The sequence below is a fragment of the Myotis brandtii genome, unplaced genomic scaffold (genome assembly GCF_000412655.1).
Source record: "Myotis brandtii unplaced genomic scaffold, ASM41265v1 scaffold225, whole genome shotgun sequence".
In the NCBI taxonomy this organism is placed as follows: Eukaryota; Metazoa; Chordata; class Mammalia; order Chiroptera; family Vespertilionidae; genus Myotis; species Myotis brandtii.
Window position 1 is genome coordinate 2,384,939 of NW_005358435.1, and position 25,326 is coordinate 2,410,264.

Genomic DNA, 25,326 nt, shown 5'->3' on the forward strand with positions numbered 1-25,326 from the left:
TCGGGGGCAGGGAGCGGCCGCGGGGCTGCACAGCCTTTCTGGAGAGAGCACCAGGGCGGCTGCGCCGGCCACCGGCGGGTGTTGGCTGTGGCCAGTAGAACCTGGGGCTCGAAAGTGTTTATACAGATTTTCTTAAACTTCGGAAAATCCTGGTATCAGGACAGTAACGTCCATTTGTGTTACACTGATGGGACCATGTTGCAGAAATCTTTGAAGATCTTTCCATATCAGCACACACACACTTAGCAAATTATTTTGAAAATTAAATAATATTCCATGTGCCTGTGTTATTATTTAACCGGGTCATGTCATCGAACATAGATTATTATTATTTTTTAAATATGTATATTTTTTATTGATTTTTTTTACAGAGAGGAAGGGAGAGGGATAGAGAGTTAGAAACATCGATGAGAGAGAAACATCGATCAGCTGCCTCCTGCACACTCCCTACTGGGGATGTGCTCGCAACCAAGGTACATGCCCTTGACCAGAATCGAACCTGGGACCCTTGAGTCCGCAGGCCGACGCTCTATCCACTGAGCCAAACCAGTTAGGGCAAACATAGATTATTTTTTAAAAATACATATATTTTTTTACATTTCCTTACATTTACAAATGAGAACAGGGACGTTCACGCCACATTTTCCAGCATTTTGAAAAGTGACACATAGTGAGTGCTCCTTTGTTAAGATTAACGTTGCAACAAACACTCATACTTTTGCTGGTACATCAGGATAAAGTCTTTGCGGTGATATTGCTGGATCAATAGAGATGTGCTTAAAATTGATAGTTATTGACAAATTACTGTCAAAAGAGATTGTACTGGCTTAGGACTCTGCAGCATTCTTCAGAGAGTGCCTGTTCTCCTGCAGCCAGTCAACCTGAGTATTATTACTTCGTTGGAAGTGCTCTTGGTGAAAAACATTGCTGGGTGTGTGTTTTTTTTCAGCTGCACAATTGTTTATTTTTTATATTTTATTTTAAATTACAGTTTACATTTAATATTTTGTATTAGTTTCAGGTGGACCCCATAGCGGTTAAACAATCATAAACATTGCCATTTTAATTATTTTTCTTTGAATGAGATAACTGTCTTCACATACATAGTTCTTCAAATTTTTTATTCATCTCTTTTTCCTCTTTTTAAATTATATTTTTATTTTTATTTCTACAAGCTCTTTTCAATTTAGAGAATTATCTTGTTCCTGTTTGACTTCTGATTGTACAATATTTTTGCTTTATTTTTAAATACTTTATGTAGTGCAGTTTATATTTTAATAGTCTCTGAATGGATTTTTTAAAAAAATATGTTTTATTGATTTTCTACAGAGAGAAAGGGAGAGGGATAGAGAGCTAGAAACATCGATGAGAGAGAAACATCGATCAGCTGCCTCCCGCACACTCCCTACTGGGGATGTGCCCGCAACCAAAGTACATGCCCTTGACCGGAATCGAACCTGGGACCCTTCAGTCCGCAGGCTGATGCTCTATCCACTGAGCCAAACCAGCCAGGGCTCTGAATGGATTTTTTTAATCAAAATGAAATTTAGCCCTGGCCAGTGTGGTTCAGTTGGTTGAGCATCATCCCATGCACCAGAAGGTCCTCGGTGCGATTGCTGGTCTGGGCACATGCCCGGGTTTCATTGAAACATCAATGTGGGAGAAACATCCCTGGTAGGAGTGTGCAAAGGGCAGCCAAATCAATGAAAACATTTTTTAAAAATGAAGTTCAGCCGAAACCGGTTTGGCTCAGTGGATAGAGCGTCGGCCTGTGGACTGAAAGGTCCCAGGTTCGATTCCGGTCAAGGGCATGTTCCTGGGTTGCGGGCACATCCCCAGTGGGAGATGTGCAGGAGGCGGCTGATCGATGTTTCTCTCTCATCGATGTTTCTGACTCTCTCTCTCTCCCTTCCTCTCTGTAAAAAATCAATAAAATATATTTTAAAAAATAAAATAAAAATGAAGTTTAATGAAGGAAACAACTTGTCAGATTCAGTCACATTAACTAATATCTGCTCAGCTTGATTCCTTTCAGCTACCTCACCCTCAGGTACTATGGGTGCTTTGAAGTGGGCTAGAGAAGTGCCTTTGCTTTGAAGTGTGTATCTTTCAGCCCATCAGCTAGAATCAACATTTTACTTGTTTGGGCTTATAAGCACACGCCCAAGTTTAAGCACATTGGGAAGCTGAAGTCATACTTTTTACTCCTGGAGAATTGATAAGGCTGAGTTTTCTTTCTGGCAAGTTTGCTGGGGCTGAATTTCTTAAACTTTTAACAGTGGAATGTGTTTTTTGGTTGACTTCCTTGCATGTTACCAAGAAGAAACAGAATGTTGTGTGTGAAAGTTTGGCGTTGCCTCATTTTCTTTCCCCTTAAGTTTCCAATAAAGTTAACAAAAAGAATGTTTTTTAAAGGGGGTAGTGACAGGCATGATAGTGATCTCATGTACATCCAAGTATTATGCTGACTTGTTTTTAGAATAGAAACTATCCCATAAAGACAATCGAGAGCAGCAGAAAGATGTTAATTTTGAAGGATGTTGAAAAATTTTTTTTTGTTAATACTCACCTGAGGATATTTCTTTTCATTGCTTTTCAGAGAGAGTGGAAGGGAAGGAGGGAGGTGGGAGAGAGAGAAACATCAGTGTGGGAGAGACACGTTGACTGGTTGCCTCCTGCACACACCCCAACTGGGGTAGGGATCAAACATGAGACCCTTCTGTATGTGGGCCAATGCTCTAACCCCTGAGCACGTCAGCCAGGGCGGATATTGAAATATTTTGTTATTCTGTGCTATTTCCTTTTATTTGCTAGTGTAGGATAATGTGTACAACTATTGAAATAGAGGTGTAAAATATTATGTTGCCATTCTGAAGGAGGTTTTTTAAAGGGTGAAATTAAGTTGGATTTATTCCTGATTATGTTCTTAAAATCATTTGGGATTAAATTTTAAATAATCACCCAGAGCTATGCAATCAATTTGAGCTATCTATTAAATATACTTTTGAAATAGTTAATAAACTATTTGATATTAAGGTTCCACAATTCTATTGCCAAAGTAAATAAAACTTCATATGATATACTGTCACATATAAATATACATATAAATCACGGGTTTTTTTAAAGAAATATGTGGTTTTTTTAGAGAGATTAGAAACATCAGTGAAAGAGAAATATCAGTAGGCTGCCTCCCACACGTCCCCCACTGGGGATTGAGCCTGAAACCTGGGCATGTGCCCCTACCAGAAATCAAACCCATGACATCTTGGTGCATGGGTCAACACTCAACCGTTGACCCACACTTGCTGAGCTCACTATTTTTTTTTAATGTTTTCTGTGAGAGAATTTTTTAACATCGTAGGACTTTATAATAACACTTTTCAGCAACATGTTGAGTTTGGAGGTGAAGTACTGAATATTTGACATTTCATTTGATAATTGAAGTTTTCCTTAGTGATTACTATGACAATAAATTTCCACTACTGGTTAAGAATTAGTAATTTTAGCCGTAGCCGGTTTGGCTCAGTGGATAGAGCGTCGGCCTGTGGACTGAAAGGTCCCAGGTTCGATTCCGGTCAAGGGCATGTACCTTGGTTGTGGGCACATCCCCAGTAGGGGGTGTACAGGAGGCAGCTGATCGATGTTTCTCTCTCATCGATGTTTCTAACTCTCTATCCCTCTCCCTTCCTCTCTGTAAAAAATCAATAAAATATATTTTTTTAAAAAAAGAAAAGAATTAGTAATTTTAAAACTATTATTTTTGTTATAATACTATATTCAAACAATACAAATTTAATTTTCTTATTTTAGTGGAATCGACTATGAAATTATAATCATAGATGATGGGAGCCCAGATGGAACAAGGGAGGTTGCTGAACAGTTGGAGAAGATCTATGGATCAGACAAAATTGTAAGTTGTGTGAATATTTTTCTATCTTTTCAGTTGTGTTTTTGTAGGGGAAAAAGGAGAGATGAACAGTGTTTAAATTCAATCTGTCTAGAAACTGAAAAAATAAAAAACACTTTTTGGCATTTAGATGCATTTTCATTGTGTTTGAAGTTTTACATCTTTTTTAAAAAATATATATTTTATTGATTTTTTACACAGAGGAAGGGAGAGGGATAGTTAGAATCATCGATGAGACAGAAACACTGATCAGCTGCCTCCTGCACACCCCCTACTGGGGATGTGCCTGCAACCAAGGTACATGCCCTTGACCGGAATCAAACCTGGAACCCTTCAGTCCGCAGGCTGACGCTCTATCCACTGAGCCAAACTGGTCAGCGTGAAGTTTTACATCTTTTTGATATGTTGATCAGTAGTTTTACAGCAAAATAGTGAGTCTTTGGATGAACTCTGTTTTGTTTTGTTTTTAAATATATTTTATTGATTTTTTACAGAGAGGAAGGGAGAGGGATAGAGAGCTAGAAACATCGATGAGAGAGAAACCTCGATCAGCTGCCTCCTGCACACCTCCTACTGGGGATGTGCCTGCAACCAAGGTACATGCCCTTGACCGGAATCGAACCTGGGACCTTTCAGTCCACAGGCCGACGCTCTATCCACTGAGCCAAACCAGTTAGAGCTGAACTCTGTTTTTATAACTGATTCTGTAGGTAAGTTTTCTTGAAGGACAAAATTAAAGCATGATATTGAATTGACAAGGAATATTATAGAACAAGGTTGCAGTTGGTAATGTGGGACTTGATCTTTCTTGCTCTCTTTCTCTAGGTGTTCTCATACTTTCAAAAGGAAATACTGCCTGCAGCTAAAAGTTTATAACTGAGAAAGGTGACTATTTTCATGTGAAACAGAAATGGCTTTTCAGAGTACTTGGCATTTTTATTTTTATTTTTATCTGTAGAACAGTCTTGTGAGAGTAGGTTGACTTTCTGAGTCTTAAACTTTAGATTTTTCTACTGTACCTTGAAGCCTGCTCTTCTGTGGGAGTAACTTAGGCAGATGTAGAGTTCATTTTATAATGGCCTCATACATTTTATTTTTGGTCACTGGTTTGGATTTAGAAAATACATTATAGGCATTGGGTATTGTAAGAGTTTCCCCATCTTGGCACTGTTGACATCTGGGACCAATAAGTCTTTGCTGTGAGAGGCTGTCCTGTATGTTGTGGCATGTTTAACATCATTCCTGGTCTCTAGCCACTAGATACCAGTAACTACCCCCTTCCCAATGTGGTAACCAAAAATATCTCGGGATATTGTCAGATGTCCCTTTATGGGCAAAATTGCCCCCTCTTCCCAACAAAGAACCATTTGGCATAAACATAAGTCTCTTGGAAAGCCTTTATTGATTATTTACATTTCAAGAAATGGCCATCAACATCATAAAAATAGTCACTGGATCCAAATATTCTTGACTAATCTAAATAATGAAATAATTTCTATTTAGTTGGAGGAGATCTTTGTTGGTGGGAAGAGTTTAAGGGAAATGTGTTACTCTTATATACCTGGTAATCTTTCCTATACTAGAGATTCTTTCTGTCTGTCTCACAGAGTAGCAACTCACAGATCTGTCACTTTCCAGTCCTCGTTGAATATCTCCTGTTGCATAAGAGTACAGAAAGTTGACAGGTCTTGAGCCTCTAGCAGTGACTTCCAGTGATGATGGTAGGTTCATAGGAACAAGAGTTCCCCTGTTTCTCTTTCAGAAGTTCTGGGCCATGGCCACTGATGCACACATTATATATAGAACACTGAGTTATGTGCTGCTATTTAATCTGGGGACATCAACCTAGCAATATTTTGAATACATATGTCATAGAAGCTCAGCCTTGAGGTCTAACTGATTGATTGATTTTAGGGATTGCCTACTAAATTGACATTCACAAATTCTAAAACAACACTATTCCTCAAAGCATTCCATTTTTCCCATCAACAAAATAAAATTCAAGTTCATAAGAAAATTAGCCTCTATTATCACAATTTCCATGTTGTACCAGGGAAATCCCCTGTTCATTATTTTATGACCTTTAAATTATTTAAACTAGAACATTTCTTTTTTCAGTGTCAGGCCTTGCCAGGGGTGGCACTTACTTGCTTTAAGTGATGTATGAATGTTTAGTTGAGGGGAAAGATGGATAAAAACGGTTATTTTTCTCAGGTAAAGTGATTTAGCCCAGATGCTTTATCCAAGCTAGCCTTTCGGACTAGTTGAAATGAATGCTTCAGGAGAAAGCTGAGGAAGATTTTTTTTTTAGCTCTGTAGTTGAAGAAACAGATGAGGGTTAATTCACTTCCCAAGATTGCACAGCTAACTAATAAATGGCAGAGATGGGATGATAGAAAAGTTGGAGACACGTGTCCTGAACTGTTACAGGGCAGGGAGATTGTGGAGGACTTCAACCTTTCTGTGTTTGAATGCTTCTGTCATGTTTGATATGTGAGGTTTGTTTCCTCCCCTAACCTGAAATCAGATAAAAATCTGTGGCAGGCCCTGGCTGGTTTGGCTCAGTGGATAGAGCGTTGGCCTGTGGCCTGAAGGGTCCCAGGTTTGATTCCGGTCAAGGGCATGTACCTTGGTTGCGGGCATATCCCCAGTGGGGAGTGTGCAGAAGGCAGCGGGGAGTATGCAGAAAGCAGCTGATCGATGTTTCTCTCTCATCGATGTTTCTAACTCTATCCCTCTCCCTTCCTCTCTGTAAAAAATCAATAAAATATATTTTTTTAAAAATCTGTGGCAGATCAGCCCAGCAGTTTTGTGCAATTTGTGCTACTATAACTCAGGTACTAATGATTGAAAAGACAAATTGTTCTCTGCTACTATAACTCAGGTACTAATGATTGAAAAGACAAAGGGACAAAGAATGCAGTAGCACCAGGGGCCATACTGGTGGTTGATACTGTTACCAGTTTGATAGTCATCTTGCTTGTCTTCCTGGCCATTACTAACAGTATTTATGGTTACATTTTATGGAACACAGATCATCATTGACTAGAAGGCTTTGATATGCTGCTTAAGTACAGTGAGGTTGGTCAAAGGCTACAGCAAAAAAGAACAAAAAGGTGGAGATGGTTTTTCACATCTACATATGTACAATAAGATATGATGTGTTCATTACTTTTAAAACATGAAACATAACTATAGGACCAAGAGATTTGACTAATATAATAAAATATTTTGTTCATCCCAAATACCAAATTATCTCTAACAAAAAGATCAGTATCCCAATCAAATGTACAAAAACAGATAATTCATGAAACAAGAACTACACATGGCAAATAATGGGAAAAATGAGCCTCAATGATTAGTAAAGAATTGCAAAGTAGGAGGAGAGTACAGTTAACCTTTCATAGCTGAAGCTGTATTTTTATTTTTTCTCTTCAACCCATTGATTTCAAGAGTATGGTAACAGGTTCACTCAAATACTTTTGATTCTAGTACAAATTGATAGTTTGTCTGAAGTGTCATCAAGATTTTCTATGATAAAACCTTTACAAAATAAGTTTTTTGTCAAGCAGATTATAGTATCACATGAAGTAGTTCATAAGCAGTTGTGTTGTAAGTATACTTCAGAGAGTCTGTGCCTAGCAACCTGTGAATTCACTGCTTGCTCTCATGACCCCCGAAAGGTGAGCTCTATCGTGCCCTTTACTGCCCAGATTACACAGCTAATTAGCAGATCAAAAAGGAGTATAATTCAGGGTCTAAAAGTTAAGCACACTAAATGAAACAATTTGTACTTTTCCTTATGTAAGAAATATCAAGTACATTCTTGGTATAAAATGTAAATATTACCTATAAAACTGAAGTTGCCTTTGAGGTGCATTTCCTGATCTGCTTCCCAGTCTCTTCCCCAGGGTCAAACTCAGTCAATAGTTTGGTGTGTGTTGCCTTTTTGTGCATATATGTGTATGAGTCCACATCTTAGAACTAGGTATTATGCTGGTATTTTTTGTTTTTAAATATGAATGCAACCTTTCTGTATCATAGTTACTTTTTTACTATATCATTATGTCACCAAATGATCTCATTCTGTTAACTGCTCCATAGTATTCTGTCATATGCAACATGGTTTATAGTTTGCATGAACTTTTGAATAATCTGAAACTTATAAATGACAAAATTATTTTTTATCTGAAACAAAGAGTTTTTCCAGCTGAAATACAGGATTATTCACAAGAGCTTTAAAAGATTGGCTTTTTAAGGGCCGAGATCAGATGGGCTCAGTATTTTGTCAGTAACTGTCACAAAAATCAAATAAAACCTGACATACCTTGTTTGATTTTGTTCAGTGAATTGTAATTATTATAGATGATTGTCTTGTTCTCTGTTTAAGAGCTCATCGGGCAGGAATGTATTTTATCTATCTTTGTTCCTCCCCAAGACCTAGAGCAGCATGCATGTAGTAAAAAATAAAATTAACCTGTCCTGGGTGACTGGAACTGAAAGTACTTTGTTTAGAGATTCACACTCTGAGGCAACCGGCCGATACACTGGCAAATGCAGCAGGGAACAAGATGCGCTCAGGTGTGTGTCTACCTGAGCCCTGTATCTAAGAAACTTAGAACAGAATCCAAAACTTGGCATCCTACCTTCCAAAAGTTTTCAGATAAGATGAAAAGCAATTGAGTCACAGCGTCTGTATATGAAGCACAAAATGTAGAAAGACTAAGTAATTGACAGGCTGTAAGAAAACCTCCTTGTCGTTGGGCCAGTAGAGAATGAGATGAGGTTATCCAAGCATAAAGGTAAGATAAGTTGTTGGAGGAAGAATAATAGCAGCATTTAAAATCACAAAGGGAATTGAAAAAAACAAATCTGGCTACCAAATATTCCAAAAAGGTATAGAATAAATGAGTTAGACCTGCAGTTTCCTTGGAAGTAATCAATAGATAGTTTAAAATGATAAATTAAGAGATAGATATAAAACATTGTTCACATCGTTTCCAAGCACCAGAAAAACAAAAAGTATAAAATTTGGCTTTTATTGTGAGGAAGGGGTAAGAAAAAATGTTGGTTTTCCTTAAAAGTTGTTATACTATTTGATTTGTTGGCTAACTGCTTTTTTTTTTTGGCAAAAAAAATTGTTAAACGTACTCTGCTCTAAGATTTTAAAAATATAGCTATGTTTTTGTTAAAATGAGTAGAACTTATATGAATAAAAAAGAGTTTTTAGTAGTTAGGTTTTTTATTATTTGTGTCAAAGTGTCCTTTCTTATTCTTACAGCTTCTAAGACCACGGGAGAAAAAGTTGGGACTAGGTAAGTAGAACCTCTCACCCATCACCTGCTTTTTGACTTGGCAGATTGTTCAGTATGTATTTTGTTTGGAACAAGGCCAAAATACAGTAACCCCCTATAATGATTTTTAATGATCTTAATGACATTTAAATGGTTTGAGTTGCCTGTATCAGTCTTGGTCCACTTGGGAAAACAGAACTACCACAAGTTTTTAAATATAAGGAATTTAATATAGAGAACCTGGTTACACAGGTGAAGGAATTGCTGAGAAGCCAAATGGAATAGTGAAGCTACTCAGGGATTAGTAATAGCTGGAGGTTTCTACCCCCCCAAGATGGAGCAGCAACCCAGGCTGCCCAGAGTGGGCTAGAATGATGAAGTCGGTGATACCCGGCAGGAGTTGGAGTCATTGAGGATAGCAGTCAATGCAGGGAGGCAGAGTAAGAGAGGGAGGCCACTTGACCTTCCCTTCTCTCCTCTGCCTCTCAAAGCTGTTTGGAAGCCAGTTGACAAGCCAACCTGGGAAATAAGTTCCTTGCAATATAGGGAAAGGCCAGAGAAGGGATCTGAGAGCAAACATACTGGACCAGCACACTGCCTTAGCTATAAACCTTTGAACGTTTCTTTAAGTCATACGTTTTAAAAAGGTACTTATTTTTAAAAATAAATCTTTCTTAGCTTTTAAACAGTTAAAATCTCAGATGAGCTCAGTCATTCTGGGATGAAGATCTAAATGCCTTCATTTCTGTTGTTAGTCATCATTGCTTATGTAAAGAATTGGTATAATTTTACTGAAAAATTGGAGAAACACAGTTTGAAAAATTGAATGTCTGTTATTCTGCAACTATTAGTTAACTGGCTTCATTAAATGTTCTGAATATCTGATTCAGAAAGTTGTTTGGGATTGAAATAATCTGCACACTGCCATGAAAGCAACCAGAATTACTCACCAGCCAGTGGTATATCCAAAAAGCTGTGATAGTCACTTCTTAACAAGAAGTTAGAAAAGATCAGCTTTGCTAGTAAGACAGTGGTCGTTTGGGGCCAGAGAATGCAGGGATCCCCAAATCCTGCTCCCAATCAGTTACCTTACCTGCCAAGTCCCTGAGGAATTTTTAGGCCTAAAGATGCTAAGTATTTGCTAGCTGTGCCTTTGGCCCCAAATACCAGAGCAGGGCTCTATTGTACCAGGCTTCCTACAGTGTAGAAGACACTGACAAAGGAAGTTTTTTGTGGAAATGGGAAGATGAGAAGATTAGAAGCAGGGAAGCTTGGTAAGGAGGAGTCATCAGAAGATGGTACCTCGGACTAATGTGAAGTTCAAGATAAAGAATGGAATTGAGAGATGTTTTGCATTGAGAATAAATAATATTTAATTATACTAGATCAGGATCATCTTTAGAGGACTAATGTATGCTTTTCAGTGCTTAACAATTGCTTCTCTGTTCAGATGTTGTAAACGTAAGCATTTCCGGTGATTTTCTTTAATGGAGATAAATATTTTCATTTTTAGGAACTGCATATATACATGGAATGAAACATGCCACAGGAAACTACATAATTATTATGGATGCTGATCTCTCACACCATGTAAGTGGCATATTTCTTTAATAGTGATTTATGATTGCCTTAGCCTATTTTACTGACTTACTGTTTATTCTTTCTAAATTTCAGCCAAAATTTATTCCTGAATTCATTAGGTAGGTAATTCTAATATTTGAAAAAAATACACGATTCAAATCATTTATCTTACATTGATTGTGGACTTATTTTTGTTTTTCATTCTTTATTAATTGAAAAATGAACATGCTATTTTGTTAGCTATCAAAAATAAAACCAACATATAGGTTTGAGACTCATGAGTATATAGTATGTGACTAAATGATGTGTTTTAGGAGCCCTGAGGAACTGATCAACAGATAATTCCTTTGTTATCTAGATTATTCCAGACTACAGAAAAAGCTAGTAGGTGACTTCCTGTTAAATGGAATTAAGCCCTGGATCATAAGGGTGAAACCCCATGAACAAATAAGGTTTATTCAGGAATGCTAGAGTGGTTCATCTTCAGGAATTCGTCAACATAATTTATAACATTAACAACAAAAAAATAGCGTGATTAAGTCTGTAGATGATAAAAGTTGTTTGATCAAATTCACCAGCCATTTCTAATAAAAACTTTAGAAAGTACAAATGGAAGGAAACCACTTAAACATGATAAAGAAAACCCAGTCGTAATACAAATGTTTTACAAAATGGTGAAATGTGGAATCATTTCTAATTCGTCAAACTAGGCAAACCAGCTAACATTAAGCATGAATATTTTAAGTAGTATTTTTAGGCAAGAATTTAGTATAAAATATAACACAGCGGGGAAAATCCACAGGTTTTTGGGGGTTTTTTTGTCCCTCAAACTGCTGTGTGATCTGGTCCCTGCCTCCCTTTCTGAACTTACCTTGTGCCTCTCCCCTTTGCTCTTTGTACTGCAGGCATACTCCTTCCGTTTCTGCGCTCACACACTGCCATGTTCCCTTTGCCTGCAGTGCTCTTTGCCTGCTCCTTAGTGGCCAATAATTTCCCATCCTTTGATCTCTGCATTGAATCACCTCAGAGATACCATCTCTGCTTATATCTCCAATACACAAAGCCCCTTTGACTTGATAAAGAAATAGAAATAGTGGAGTAGCAAACAGGAAAGGTACAAACAGGCCATAATGTAAAAGAAATTCAAATGGCTAATAAACCTAAGAAGATAGTCACCCTAGGATGTAGTCAGAGTTGCAAATTAAATAACTGCAGCCTGACCCATGTGGCTCAGTGGTTGAGTGTTGACCTCTGAACTAGGAGGTCACGTTTCAATTCCCAGTCAGGGCACCAATCCCGGGAGAGAGGCGTGCATCATCATTGATGTTTCTATTTTTCTCTCCCTCTCCTTTCCTCTCTGAAATCAATGAAAATATAATTAAAAAAATAAAATAATTAACTATGTTGTTATTACCCATAAGTTTATTAAACTTAAAAACTTAATTCAGCAATACATCCAGCACCAATAAGACTGTAGAAAATGAGCACACTCAAATATTGCAGGAAGAAGTGAGTTGCTACGTTTTTGGAAAGTAATTTCTATGGTGAGATCTGTTAGGATTGTTTTAGCCGTTCCATTATGTTCTACTTTGGGTAGTCTGAGCAGCAGGCTATACTATTCATTGTGCTTGTGCTCTTGGAAATCGGGGCACCCATCATGGAAACAATCATATGAGAATACAGGTTAAATATTCTATTAAATATTTTTGCAGCTATTAAGAAGATTGGAGACCCTGGCCCATGGGAGTCAGTGGTTAAAGTGTCGGCCTGAGCACCAAAGAGTCTCGGATTTGATTCCTGGTCAAGGGCATGTACCTAATCCTTGGCCCTAGTTGGGGCGTGTGCAGGAGGCAACCAATCGATGTGTCTCTCTCACATGTTTCTCTTTTTCTCTCCCCATCCTTTCCTCCCTTCCAACCTCTAAAAAACAATGGAAAAAATATCCCTGGGTGAGGATTAACAATAACAAAGAATGGGGAAATTCTTTGTCAACTTTGTAGGGATATCCATGATTCCATGATGTGTATTAATTGACAAAAAGCAAGTTGCTCAGGTGAAGATCATAGAACCCTGTCAACACTTTCATATATTGAACAAAGAACTGTATGCTTTCCTTGTCTTGATTTTAATGTAAACCAGGTGAAAATTAAATGCTCTTGAGCGAATCGTACCCCTCCGAGGTCTCGTCGGGAGCCGGCGGGGCGCGCCCCGGGACGGGACAAGTACTCGGTGCTGTTGCCCACCTACAACGAGCGCGAGAACCTGCCGCTCATCGTGTGGCTGCTGGTGAAAAGCTTCTCCGAGAGTGGAATCGACTATGAAATTATAATCATAGATGATGGGAGCCCAGATGGAACAAGGGAGGTTGCTGAACAGTTGGAGAAGATCTATGGATCAGACAAAATTCTTCTAAGACCACGGGAGAAAAAGTTGGGACTAGGAACTGCATATATACATGGAATGAAACATGCCACAGGAAACTTGAAAATAACTATTGAAATCCCAGTAGCTTTCTCTAATTGACAGCTAATTTATTTGTTCTACAGGAAGCAAAAGGAAGGTAATTTTGACATTGTCTCTGGAACTCGCTACAAAGGAAATGGAGGTGTTTATGGCTGGGATTTGAAAAGAAAATTAATCAGGTATATACATGTGTTATGATTACTGGTTTTTTTTTAGTGTAACTCCTATAAATATGTTTATAACAGGTATTTAGGTTAAATTACCATACTGCCTTGGTATTGGTGGGATCAGAGTATTAACTTTCAATAAATATTTCCAGATAACTTCTTACCTACAATTTTTCCTATGATTAGAGTATCTTATTTGGGGTATTTTTCACTAAGGAAAATCAACATAAACCTTTGAACCTTTGGTAAAAATGGTATGATTCAGCACAAATTTATTCTCTGGACCTTCAGCTTTGATTTTAAGTGAACTATTCATCTATATTTTGGGACTACTAAGGTAGTTCTCCATATATATTTTTTATCGTTTTAAGTAAATAAGACAATTATTTCAACTTTTTTAAAGCAGCATAAAGTAGTGAGGCTTTGGAGTCAGACCTGGGTTAAAATCCTGACTACATCACTTCATTACCTGTCACCTTGCATGTTTTACCTTCCCTAAGCTTTACTTTCCTCATCATGAAATGGAATGAAACCTGTTTCAGTTTTCTGCTGCTGTATAACAGACCATCCCAAAGCTTAGTGACGTAAAACAACGACATTATTTCTTCTGGTTCTGTGGATTGGCTGGTGGTGGGTCCTGTGCTGGCTTCACCTGGGCTCATTCATGCAGCTTCCTTCAGCTGGAGAGGCAACTATGCTAGAAGATCCAAGTGGCCTCATTCATCCATCCAGTAGTTGATGATGGTTGTTGTCTGGGACATCTCAGTTCTGCATGTGGCCCCTCACCTTCTGGAAAGCTAGACCAGCTTCTTTACATGGTGTCCTAAGGACGTGTCCAACAGTACCAAGGTTGCAGCCATAAGGCTTCTTGAGTCCTAGGTTTTGGGGCTAATTCTTGGTCAAGGCAAGCCCATAACCAAGGGGCGCAGAAATAGAATGGAAGACCCGCAAAATATTTTTGGCCATTAGTATTTTTTTTATCACCTACTTCATTCCTGTTGAAGATTCTTTTAATCTCAAGTTTGCCTCTTAACTGTGAATCTTGGGCAAGTCATTTAAAACATGTAAATGCCTCAATCTTCAGAGAAATGAAGGGGTTGGATAAAACAGTGGTTTTCAATCCTGCTAAATATTGGAATCATGTAAGGAGAAAATTACACACAACTGCTCCCTATTCATCCTCCCTTTCGCTTGCCCACACACAATGCAGACCGTTTGAATAGCTCTCATAGGTGGGGCCAAAGCATCAGTATTTTCCACAGGCTTCCCAGGTGATTATACTGCAGACAAGGTTGAGACCAACAGCGATCTCTCAGACCTCTCTGATTTCAGTCATTAAAACTGTTCTTAAAATTAGGGAGTCCCAATCAGAGACAGTTCATAGCTTTTAGTTGAATCATTTAGTTGTAAATGTCATTAGTTGTTCATGTCTGAGCTGACTTAAAGTATAAACTCCTGAAAAGATTGTTATCACTTGTGCTAAGTCTCATTTATATGGTCCAGAACCAGAATTTGAACCCAAATTCTGTCTGACTCTTGCTGTACTTTAAGAGACTCCTATTTAAAAAATACATTACCTTAAATATATGCAGATACACACACACACACAATATAGATACATATACTTAAATTTCTTTGATTACACACATAGTGGGGGAGGTGGGGACTATGCCCTGGAATTTTTGTTGCTGTTGCTTTTAAAACAAGGGGGGTGGGGGAAATGTTTTTGTTAGCCATTATCCCAGCTATATTCCTGTGTTATATTTTTTTGAAATATGTTTTTATTGATTTCATAGAGAGGAAGAGAAGAGGGAGAGATATCAGTGATTATGGAGAATCATCAGTGGCTGCCTCCTGCATGCTTTCCCTCCCCCCCCATCCCCACTTGGGGATCTAGCCCTCAGCCTGGCATGCGCCGTGACCTAGAATTGAACTGTGACCTCCGGTTCATGGGTCGATGTGCAACCACTGAGCTATGTCGGCTGGGCCCCTGTGTTATTTATATAAAAATAATCTTTCCATGAGAGGACCTTGGTGGTTACCTTGGCTGTGGAAACTTATCTCCAGGCTGCCCAGAAAAGTTTTTTTTTAATATGAGCACAATAAAATAGCTGCAGTACAAAAGTCACTTTTTTCAGGAGCTCTTCACACATCTTTTTGAAATGTTAATAATAGCTGTTAGTCAGTAATAGCTTGTAATTGATTCTTAGATGTGTTTGAAGCAGTGCCCTAAAGTCATTGTTATGGACTCAGTGTGTCTGCTAAAATTCATGTTAGAGTACCTTACCCTGTAAGTGTTGGTATTTGGAGGTGGGGCCTCTGGGGGGTAATTAGGTGTAAATGGGGTCTTCAGTGTGGGGCATTCATGGTAGGATTAGTGCTCTCTGAAGAAAAGAGGAAAGCTTGGACCTCCCCCCCTTCCCTGTGTGAGCACACTGCAAGATGACAGCCATCTGTAAGCCAGGAAGAGGTTTCACTTCCTTGGACTTCCTAGCTTCCAGTAATGTGGTATTTTGTTATAGCAGCCCAAGCAGACTAAGATAGTCTCGGATTGAACCTTGGACAATTTCCAGAGATTGCCAAAAACCAAAGCCCTCTTCCACTTACACACCTTCATTTTTTTTGAAAAAAGCATTTTTATGCAGACTGACCTATTACCTAGTTGAACCCACTCTTCCTTTGTGCTTATTAGAATCTGAAAAGGAAACTCCAGATCCTTGATCGCTTGCTAGCTGACAGCTGTTTGAAATTCTAAATGGCTGCTGGCAAATACACAAGTTAAAAACCTATCATTCATACCTAAAGTTTAAAAGAGTGATTGCTTTATAGGTTCCCTCCAAATGTTCCTATTTTCTGAAAATTGAGAAACATCAGATCTCCTTGCACTGACTAAAAATTTATTTGTTCTATAGAATTAATATTTTTGTGAAGTAGTGTTGCATTTATTTATGAAATTAGGATAGCAGTTTTAGTACTCTTGGATGTGTTTCTCTTGCTTAGAAAGTATTTTATAAAGAAAATCTGATTGTTTTATTTGACAGCCGTGGGGCCAATTTTGTAACTCAGATTTTGCTGAGACCAGGAGCATCTGATTTAACAGGAAGTTTCAGGTACAGTGAAAACCTGTAATTTTATATTTCTACGGCTTATAACTGTTTGCCTAAATTTCTTGCTTTACAATGGCTTATTTTATTTTTAAATATGTTTTTATTGATTTTTTGTTTTTAGAGAGAGAGGGAGAGGGATAGAGAGATAGACAGATCGATGAGAAGAGAGAAACATCATTGATCTGCTGCCTCCTGCATACCCCCTATTGGGGATCTAGCCCACAACCTGGGCATGTGCCCTGATTGGGAATCGAACTGGTGACCTCTTGGTGCCTGGGTAGACACTCAACTGCTGGGCACAATGACTTATTTTTTAAAAATGTTTTGCATTTCTTCCCTGTTTTTGTCCTGGGACTCTAAAAAGGCAGACTGTACTTCCTTAGAAGCTGCTAATGAAGCCTACATGTCTTGAAAAATATTGTGCTTTTTAAAGAGCATCTAAGGCAGGGCTCAAGTTAGTGTGCTTGTCAATATTAACATTAATATTCTGTCCATAGGAGTGCCCTCTGGGGTGCCCAAAGTGACCACTCACTACTCATTCTAAACATTGCTATTACTGGTAATATGCTCCAGAGAACAGCACCTCTTCCAGGAATTTTCTGCAATTTATATAAATATTTGTAGCATTGTCCACAGAAAAGTTTAAAACCTTATTTATGTAGAGTCTTTTCAGTTACCTTGTTCTCCATTATGTTTTTTATAAAAAATTCTTATTTAATTGGTACAAAGCCTCCTGCTGGGTCCCTGTATTTTTTTATTTTTGTTTTTCTTGGGAGGGAGTGGTGTATGTGTTTAATTTTAGAACTGCTACAGTAGATGAACTACTATATGACCATGCCAAATGATTAAAGCCTGCCAGATATTTGTTATCAAAACTATAAAATGCCTGTTCATTTTCATTAAAGCCCAAACCCCATGTATTTGTTAATACTTTGTATTACTTGATATTTACTTTTTCCATTAAATAATGTTGATTTTTGATTCTTCATTAGAATTCACACACAAAAATTAGGAGCTGACCATTAATAATTAGTACCTGTAGTATAACTGTAAGTCTTGAATAGCAGTTCAGAGACACTATAAGAGGGTCAAAAGTAAAGAAAAATTTTTTTAATGTCTTTATTGGGTAAAATGAGATTGTTTATGAGCCACAGGCAACTGCCCTCTCCCCGTCTGCCACTTCCCCCCAAAAAATGAAGAGAGGAGACATCACAAATTAGAGGCCAAATATTGAAAATGAAGCCTCTTTAGAATTAAAATGTAAATTGGTTAGAAAGCAGAATTTGGTGTGTAAAAGACAGATGTATCCCTGTAAATGTATCCCTTTTGTTCCACATTTCAAGGCAAAGGAATAATGTGTTATCTGATTAAGATCACTGATTCCATGTAGCAACAATGCAAAGAGTAGTGGCACTTGCAAAATCTCTGTGAGGACAGAATGGCCAATGTGGACTTTACAGGCCATAGGCATGATGACTGATCGAAGATCCAGGGTGGCTCCATGGGTCGTGGAGATAGGTAGGGGCTTTGTTTTTTGGACTAGTTCCCCTATTGAATGCTCTGCAGGTGCTTTCAAAAAAGCTAAAAGGTGATTCATTTTAGATTCAGCAAACATTTATTGCATGCCAAGCACTGTCCTCATGTTTATACATTCTAATGACATGAGACTTGCAGCATCACATGGGGACCCAGTTGTGAAGAAAAACACAGCAGAGAGAGGATTGGGTGGCAACATCTCATTGCCACCAGACCATGTAGGGAATAGAGGAGGGGGTGAACTCTGGGTGTCCTTTTAGAGAGAGCAGTGATTGAGTGTATTCTGTGCAAATATCAGAACAGCCACACACGCAAAAGTGAGCCTGTTGATTTCACTACTTTTAAATCATTAGAGCTCATTGTCCCTTCATAAGGTAGTGATTTATTAAATACATGTCTTATTAAAGTTCAACTTCTCATTAGATGAAGTTCCTAGTATTGAGGAGGCATGTGTCTTTTACCAAATAAAAGGGAACCCAGAAAGACTGCAGTCTGATGTAAAGCCATTTAATAGCGAAGACCACTTGGATCCTAATTATCCTATTTATTGGCTCATGGCTTCATGTATGCAGTGTTACATCATTAGCCATAGTTTAAAAGCTACTGTGGTGGAGAAGGGGTGGCAATAAAGAGAAATAAATGTCTTACAAAATAACTCTTTATGAGGAATAAAATGACTTAAAGGGGCAGAATTCCTAGCCAAAACCCAGTTTAAAATGTGATGCTGAAATATCCCATCATGATCATAGTCTTTCCCATAATCCCAATCTCCCTCCCCTATTTAATTAACTTTATGTGATAAATTTATTTAGTTTCTACTGCTAAAATTCTAAAACATAAAAAGGAGCCTTAAACGCAGTAGGTTGCTTAGTAAATACTTATTGACTAAATATTCTACCATCCATTTCTCCTCACTTTAGATTTATTCCAAGCTTATACTTTGAATTCTTATGGGACCTGTGTGGGTACAAGAGTGCACAAACTAGTCATTCTCAGGTTCCTCTCTCTGTCATTTAATATCCACTTAAAAGCTTGAAAAGCCAAAAAAGATAGGGTTCCCTAGAGGGAGCCTGAGAAAAAGGTGAATATGGGTTACCCTCAGGCATTGTAAATCCAGGTGGCCTTTAACTGGGAAGAGAACAAAGTTATGCCAAACTGCCTCTCCTAACTTGCTCCCAAAAAAGAGAAATTGCTGCCTTCTTATTGAGACTGGTGGTTTTGTTTGTTTGCTTGTTTGTTTACCTAAGAGACTGATAACAGGGAGCTCCTGATTGGGTTCAAGCACAGGACTTCCCTGCTCCTGTCTTGCTTTGTAAATCTGATGAGCTCTGTGTCTAGCCTGCAGTCCACTACAGTTAGACTGCACATTCATTCCCCCATTATAAGTATCTAACTGTGACATCTGACTGGTGATAGCTGTGTCCAACCAGGATTGCCTCCCAGTTCCTGTCTTAACCTAACTTAACCAACCTAATCCTGGAGGGTTTAGTGTATCCCGGGAAATTTATTTAGTAGATCTCCAGAAATAGAAGCTCATCATAAACATTTATGAGGAAATCCCTGTTAATTACTAGAGTCTTTCTTGTCATCTAGTTTATATTGTTGCTTCATCATCTGTCAACTCTATTGTTCCAACTTTGGGAACAATTTCTACTCTTTCCACTTTAAAAATTAATTTTAAGAGTTAAAAACAATAGGTGGTTCTACTTTGAATGATTTACTTTACTATATTTTTATAATTTCTGATAGTATGGTAGGAAAATAATTCTCTAAAAGATATTAAGAATTCATTTTCTAAATTATTTACAAGATATTTCATGACCCTTCTGTTTGTTTCAGGACAAATGTATATCAACTGTTATTCGTGCACTGGTAGGGTCCCTAGCGGCTAGCCGGGGCCTCCCTCCCTTCCCCCTGCCGGCCCACCCCTTGGTCGAACTCCTGGAAGAACTCTGGTCGAGGGGACAAATTGCATACTATGCTTTTACTATATAGGATGACTAGTAAAATTTTTAGGTTTTAAAAATACCAGTGAACTTTTTGTTTTAATTTAATCCTCACCTGAGGCTATTTTCCATCGATTTTTAGAGAAAGTGAAAGAGAGAGGGAAAGACAGAGAGAAATATCAATGTGAGAGAAGCACATCAATTGGTGGCCTCCTGCATGAGCCCCGACCAGGGCCCGGGCTGGGGAGGAACCTGCAACCAAGGTACATGCCCTTAACCGGAATCGAACCCAGGACCCTTCGGTCCACAGGCCAAACCAGCTAGAGCACCAGTGAACTTTTTGAAAGGTCAGGATGCATGTAGACAAGTGTATTTATCTAGGTGTTTATATATATTTTTAAATTTCATACAGGTTATATCGAAAAGAAGTTCTACAGAAATTAATAGAAAAATGTGTTTCTAAAGGCTACGTTTTCCAGATGGAAATGATTGTTCGAGCAAGACAGTTGAATTATACTATTGGCGAGGTATGCAATTAATTGTAAATAGTATATTGTAGTCCTCATAAATAATAAGGTTTAGACTTTTCATTGTAAAAAGTTTAATTTTCATAACTACCAAATAAATGTGAAAGGCTTCCAGCTGTTGGGAATGCCCATGCGCTAATGGGTGAAAATTCACATCCCTTTCACGGCAATACATTTGACCTACCAAGATTAACAGAAAGGCAGCATTCCCTTTTAAATAATTAAAAGTTACTGGTATTTTCTCCATCCTTGCCCTTTCTTCTGACCACTCAGCATTCTGGGATGAGTGTATTCACTGCTTTTCCTCTTGCCATAGTCCACACCCATCCAACTTAAAAGTGAATGCTGAGTTCCATTGCCCATTTCCTATGAGTAAACGAAAAGCACAGGAATAGCGCGGGGGAGGAGATAAGGGTCTGTAATATTTACAGCTAGCTTGTGAACTCTTAGGGAATACTCTCCTTGTTTAACACTAAGACTCTTTCTCAGAGCAGGAAGTAGCTAACTAGAATGCCACGTCTCTTGTGGAAATTACAAAATTTTTAACTTAATACTAAAACATAGTGACAGCTAAATTTGACAGACTAATGAAAAAATTAAGTGGAAGGCTATTTTACTTTTGTAGTATAGTTTTTCCTTGAAATGCAGTCAAACTTGAGTAAACCAACTTAATATGCAGGATCAGTGCTTTCAAACAGATGTCGATTTGGTTGATAATAGCCCATTTTTAGATAATAAAGTGCCTGTTTAATTTTAAAGACTTGGAGGAGGTGCACAGAGTTGCTGTGAGAATTGAAGGAATTGCTTCAATTTAAAGGAATTGCTATCATAGAACTAATCTTGTTTTGGTTGTATTAGTAATTTTTATATGCCTGCTACGCTTCCTTTCTAATATTTTTGAAGACTGACTTAACATATATTTTTTTAACTAGGTTCCAATAACATTTGTGGATCGTGTTTACGGTGAATCCAAGTTGGGAGGAAATGAAATAGTCTCTTTCTTGAAAGGATTATTGACTCTCTTTGCAACTACATAAAAGAAAGTTACCCTTATTTATCACATTCATTTCAATTTAAACATAGAGGAAGCCTGGTTGCTGACTTTTATAAAATGTACTCTTAGAGCATAAATCATAGGTAAGGTAAATTTCATGCAAATCTTTTTTTCTGAAGAAGTTCCATTTTATATATTAAAATAGAAAAATGAGCAGTGTTCTCAGTTTTCTTTAACATTTTGCTGTATTAAGACCTACAAATAAATGCATATGGGTTTTTTGGGTAAAATATTGCTGCTTTCATTAGAGTATGTGATGCAGAATTTCTTACAGGGGGAAGATTTTGGAATATTTTCTATAAAAACTATATTCTTAACTCTTTGTACCTAATATATGTCAGAAGAGAAATGCTTATTCATGAAATATATATGACTGTTTCTGTGTGAATTGAAAAAGAAATACACACCTTTCCCCTTTCTTTTAAAATGTATCTGAAATTTCTTAAATCAGATAAAACAATACATTTAGAGCACAGTTTTAGAGTTTGGTTCTTTGCAGCTGTTGAATTGGTGAAGCAATTCAACTGTCAAAGCAAGTCTATTTAAAATATATATTTGAATTGGAAACAACTTGACAACAGTTGATAGCATAGCTGTGTTTGCTCTTCTGAGCAATAACTTCTATCAGTAAAGAAAAATGTTGATGATATTAAAGCATAAATGTAGTTGCTCTTACAAACTAAATAATGATTTTCTTTCACAAAATAATTCTTTTCATATTATTTCAGGACCCTCAAAAAAGCATACATCTTTACTATAAAAAAACAAAAGTTCCTTTCTTATAGTTTTTCTCTCTGTTCAGAAAAATGTTCTGATAGTTTAAATGCAGGTTAAGTTGTTTAGCCCCTAGAGTGCCTGGGAGCGCGCTCCTGCTCCTCCTGTCTTTCGCCAAAAGTGCTGGGAGCGCTATCGCGCTCCTTCTGCAGTGTCACTATTAGATGCTAGTAGTTCACTCTTTATGTGGGAAAAAAAATTTAAAAACCTTAACTCAAAATGACGCCGAAACGGGTTTGGCTCAGTGGATAGAGTTCGATTCCGGTCAAGGGCATGTACCTTGGTTGCGGGCACATCCCCGGTGGGGAGTGTGCAGGAGGCAGCTGATCGATGTTTCTAACTCTCTATCTCTCTCCCTTCCTCTCTGTAAAAAATCAATAAAATATATTTTAAAAAAAACAACAACAAAAAAAAAACCTTAACTCAAAATGCCTTGGCAATTTTAGCATAGTTCCTAGGATATTGGCTGGCACTCTCAACGGGTTAGTAAAGCCAGCGCAAATATTCTGTTCACCTTCTCCAAAGTAGGTATTTCAAAAAAAGATCAGTCTCTAACTGTAACATAGCTTTTGGATCATGAAGTATCTTTTAAATTTTTGGGTAAGGCATACTATGGGCATATAAGCTTAAGATCAAGTTGACTTTCCTTTGCAAATAAAAGGAAGAGGCATCTCTAAGTTATTTAATAAAAAATTAGTGAACAGTATTCCTAATTACATTTCCCCGGTTTAATTTGGCTGCTAAAGTCAAGAAATTTAAAGTTTGATTTTTTTCATTTCCATTTCTAACAGATCCTACCAGAAATGAATACCAGAGTATTAAACCATTGGTGCCATTTTGAACATTGCCTATTCCCATAGTTCAGCGGTTCTCAACCTGTGGGTCGCAACCCCTTTGGGGGTCGAACGACCCTTTCACAGGGGTCGCCTAAGACCATCGGAAAACACATATATAATTACATATTGTTTTTGTGATTAATCACTATGCTTTAATTATGTTCAATTTGTAACAATGAAAATACATCCTGCATATCAGATATTTACATTACGATTCATAACAGTAGCAAAATTACAGTTATGAAGTAGCAACAAAAATAATTTTATGGTTGGGGGTCACCACAACATGAGGAACTGTATTAAAGGGTCTCATCAGCATTAGGGTTGAGAACCACTGCCATAGTTGAATCCATAGGGGACATTCCAGTAAGGGCCTCTACTGTTGCATTTCCCTTTTACACAGAGCTGTGCAGGGCGCACCAGAGATCCACCTTCCTCAGGACTTCTCTCATCATTAATTACTAGAAAAATCATCACTGTTTTATGTAAAATTGCTTTTAAGCTAACATAAAGAAATACAATATCCTTTTAAAAAGTATTTAGAATCTGTTCTCATTCATCCAAACCCAAAGTTGTTTTCATTGTCAAGGATCTGGAGCAGAGATAAACTAAGTACCTCAGAGAACCCACTAGAAGTAATGCCTTCTCAGACCTCCACTAGAGTAGATACCTTTTGCCTTTTTAATCTTTTCACTTCTTATTCCCACAATCATTACAACATTATGACTTATTGAAGTTTACACTAAAGAAAGTATTTGAGCAGTGAAGACTTTCACCATTTGGAAGTCATTAGAAAAGAATCTAGACTATTTAGATACATTTTTGTACTAAATGTGGTGACTTAAAACACTAAAATCATTTACATGTGAATCCAGCATCCCTTTTTACTTTGTGAATGAGGCCAAGGATGAAATCCAGATGTTCTCCCTTAGTATTATCACTATGAAATATAAGTATATCTAAGGAAAGCTAAACTTAAGATTAAAAAATTTGCTTATTTCATATTAGTTTTGCCTGTCTTCTGCAACATGTAATTGAGTCATCTTTGTCTCTCTAAACCAAATGCTTTGTGCCCCTAACCCCCTTTTTCTTTTACAACTTTTTTCAGCTATTGTTTTCCTTTGAAATACTGATTTGGGTTTTAAGGATGTATTTTATCACAATTTCCGAAATGAATGAATGTGTTGGATGACACATTTTGTTAAATCTGCTAACTCAGGTTACATTGACTACATGTAACCATAATTTGTACTATTTTCAATTAAGGTAAGATTTTTTGGGGGTATTGGGGTATGGCTTGAAACTGTTACCTTGAAATTGAGAGTAACAGCAAAAGTTAAGTGTATTTACAGAGCACATCTTTAGAAAACAGTCTTAGTTCATCCTTCACTATTGGCATTTAGTATTTTTCAATATGTTTAGCCAATGATATACTCTCAGATGCGTCCTGCTATTATAGGTGGATTCAAAAATGTTGAGGAGATAATGTGTTGGTTGGGGTTGACAAAGGCAAATTGTCCATGTGCTGTCTGAAGTTGTCAGATTGTGGGAGCACTAAAAGTGACTGTCCCTAGAACTATACAGTCAAAGTGTAGTTTTTAAGGATCTTGAGGTCCATTGGCAACATCATTTCTCATCCTTAGGCTTCACCAGTCTAATGGCCTCAAAACGCTAGGGATCCCATTTGTTTTCTTCAGGCCAAAGAGAAGAGTCCATCATCACTGCCTTGGAAGAATGTCAAGTCGAAGGGCAACAGCCTGCCTTCTGTAAAACACAGCCCCTGCCCACTGAACAGCCCACCAGGAAGGGTTCGGGCATCACCCGTGGGGTTGCTTCTCATCTCCAGTCCGTGTGTGAAGCACGAGGCACTCACACCTCATTTAAGCTGGAGCATCAGACACCACCAGCCAGGTGTCCCTGCCCTTCCCGCTGCTGCTCAGCCACTGAGAGCTGGGGCTCTCGGCACGTGGTGCCTCAGGGCTGCCCACACGCCCCCTCCCGCCAGATGTAGTCCAGGCCCAGCTGGGCCCGCGCAGGGATCCCAGCACGGCCACCTGACTGAGTGCGAGGGGTGCTGCGGCCTCTGCTAGTGCTCCGCCGCCGGCGCTGCGGCCAGTGGAAGGCGCCTGCCCTG

The 25,326-nt window shown here is 38.1% G+C and overlaps 1 protein-coding gene and 2 long non-coding RNA genes across 4 annotated transcripts in view; all 3 read left to right on the forward strand.

The window, feature by feature from the left end:
• LOC106726093 overlaps positions 1 to 13,229 on the forward strand; it is a 13,655-nt gene extending 426 nt beyond the window's left edge. Inside the window, exons 2-7 of one of the 2 annotated variants that reach the window (XR_001362102.1) lie at positions 3,811 to 3,910; positions 4,733 to 4,792; positions 9,189 to 9,222; positions 10,715 to 10,791; positions 10,876 to 10,901; positions 13,089 to 13,229. This is a non-coding gene — a long non-coding RNA (uncharacterized LOC106726093). The remainder of the gene's footprint in view (positions 1 to 3,810; positions 3,911 to 4,732; positions 4,793 to 9,188; positions 9,223 to 10,714; positions 10,792 to 10,875; positions 10,902 to 13,088) is intronic. The other variant, XR_001362103.1, reaches the window with a different exon arrangement.
• A 107-nt stretch (positions 13,230 to 13,336) lies between these two features.
• Positions 13,337 to 16,523, forward strand: LOC106726094. The gene is made up of 3 exons (XR_001362104.1): positions 13,337 to 13,424; positions 13,913 to 14,042; positions 16,454 to 16,523. It is a non-coding gene; the product is annotated as an uncharacterized LOC106726094 (long non-coding RNA).
• A 3,983-nt stretch (positions 16,524 to 20,506) lies between these two features.
• ADNP (activity-dependent neuroprotector homeobox) overlaps positions 20,507 to 25,326 on the forward strand; it is a 45,445-nt gene continuing 40,625 nt past the window's right edge. Inside the window, exon 1 of the mRNA XM_005866189.2 lies at positions 20,507 to 20,528. The gene's annotated coding sequence lies outside the window, so the exon portion shown is untranslated. The remainder of the gene's footprint in view (positions 20,529 to 25,326) is intronic.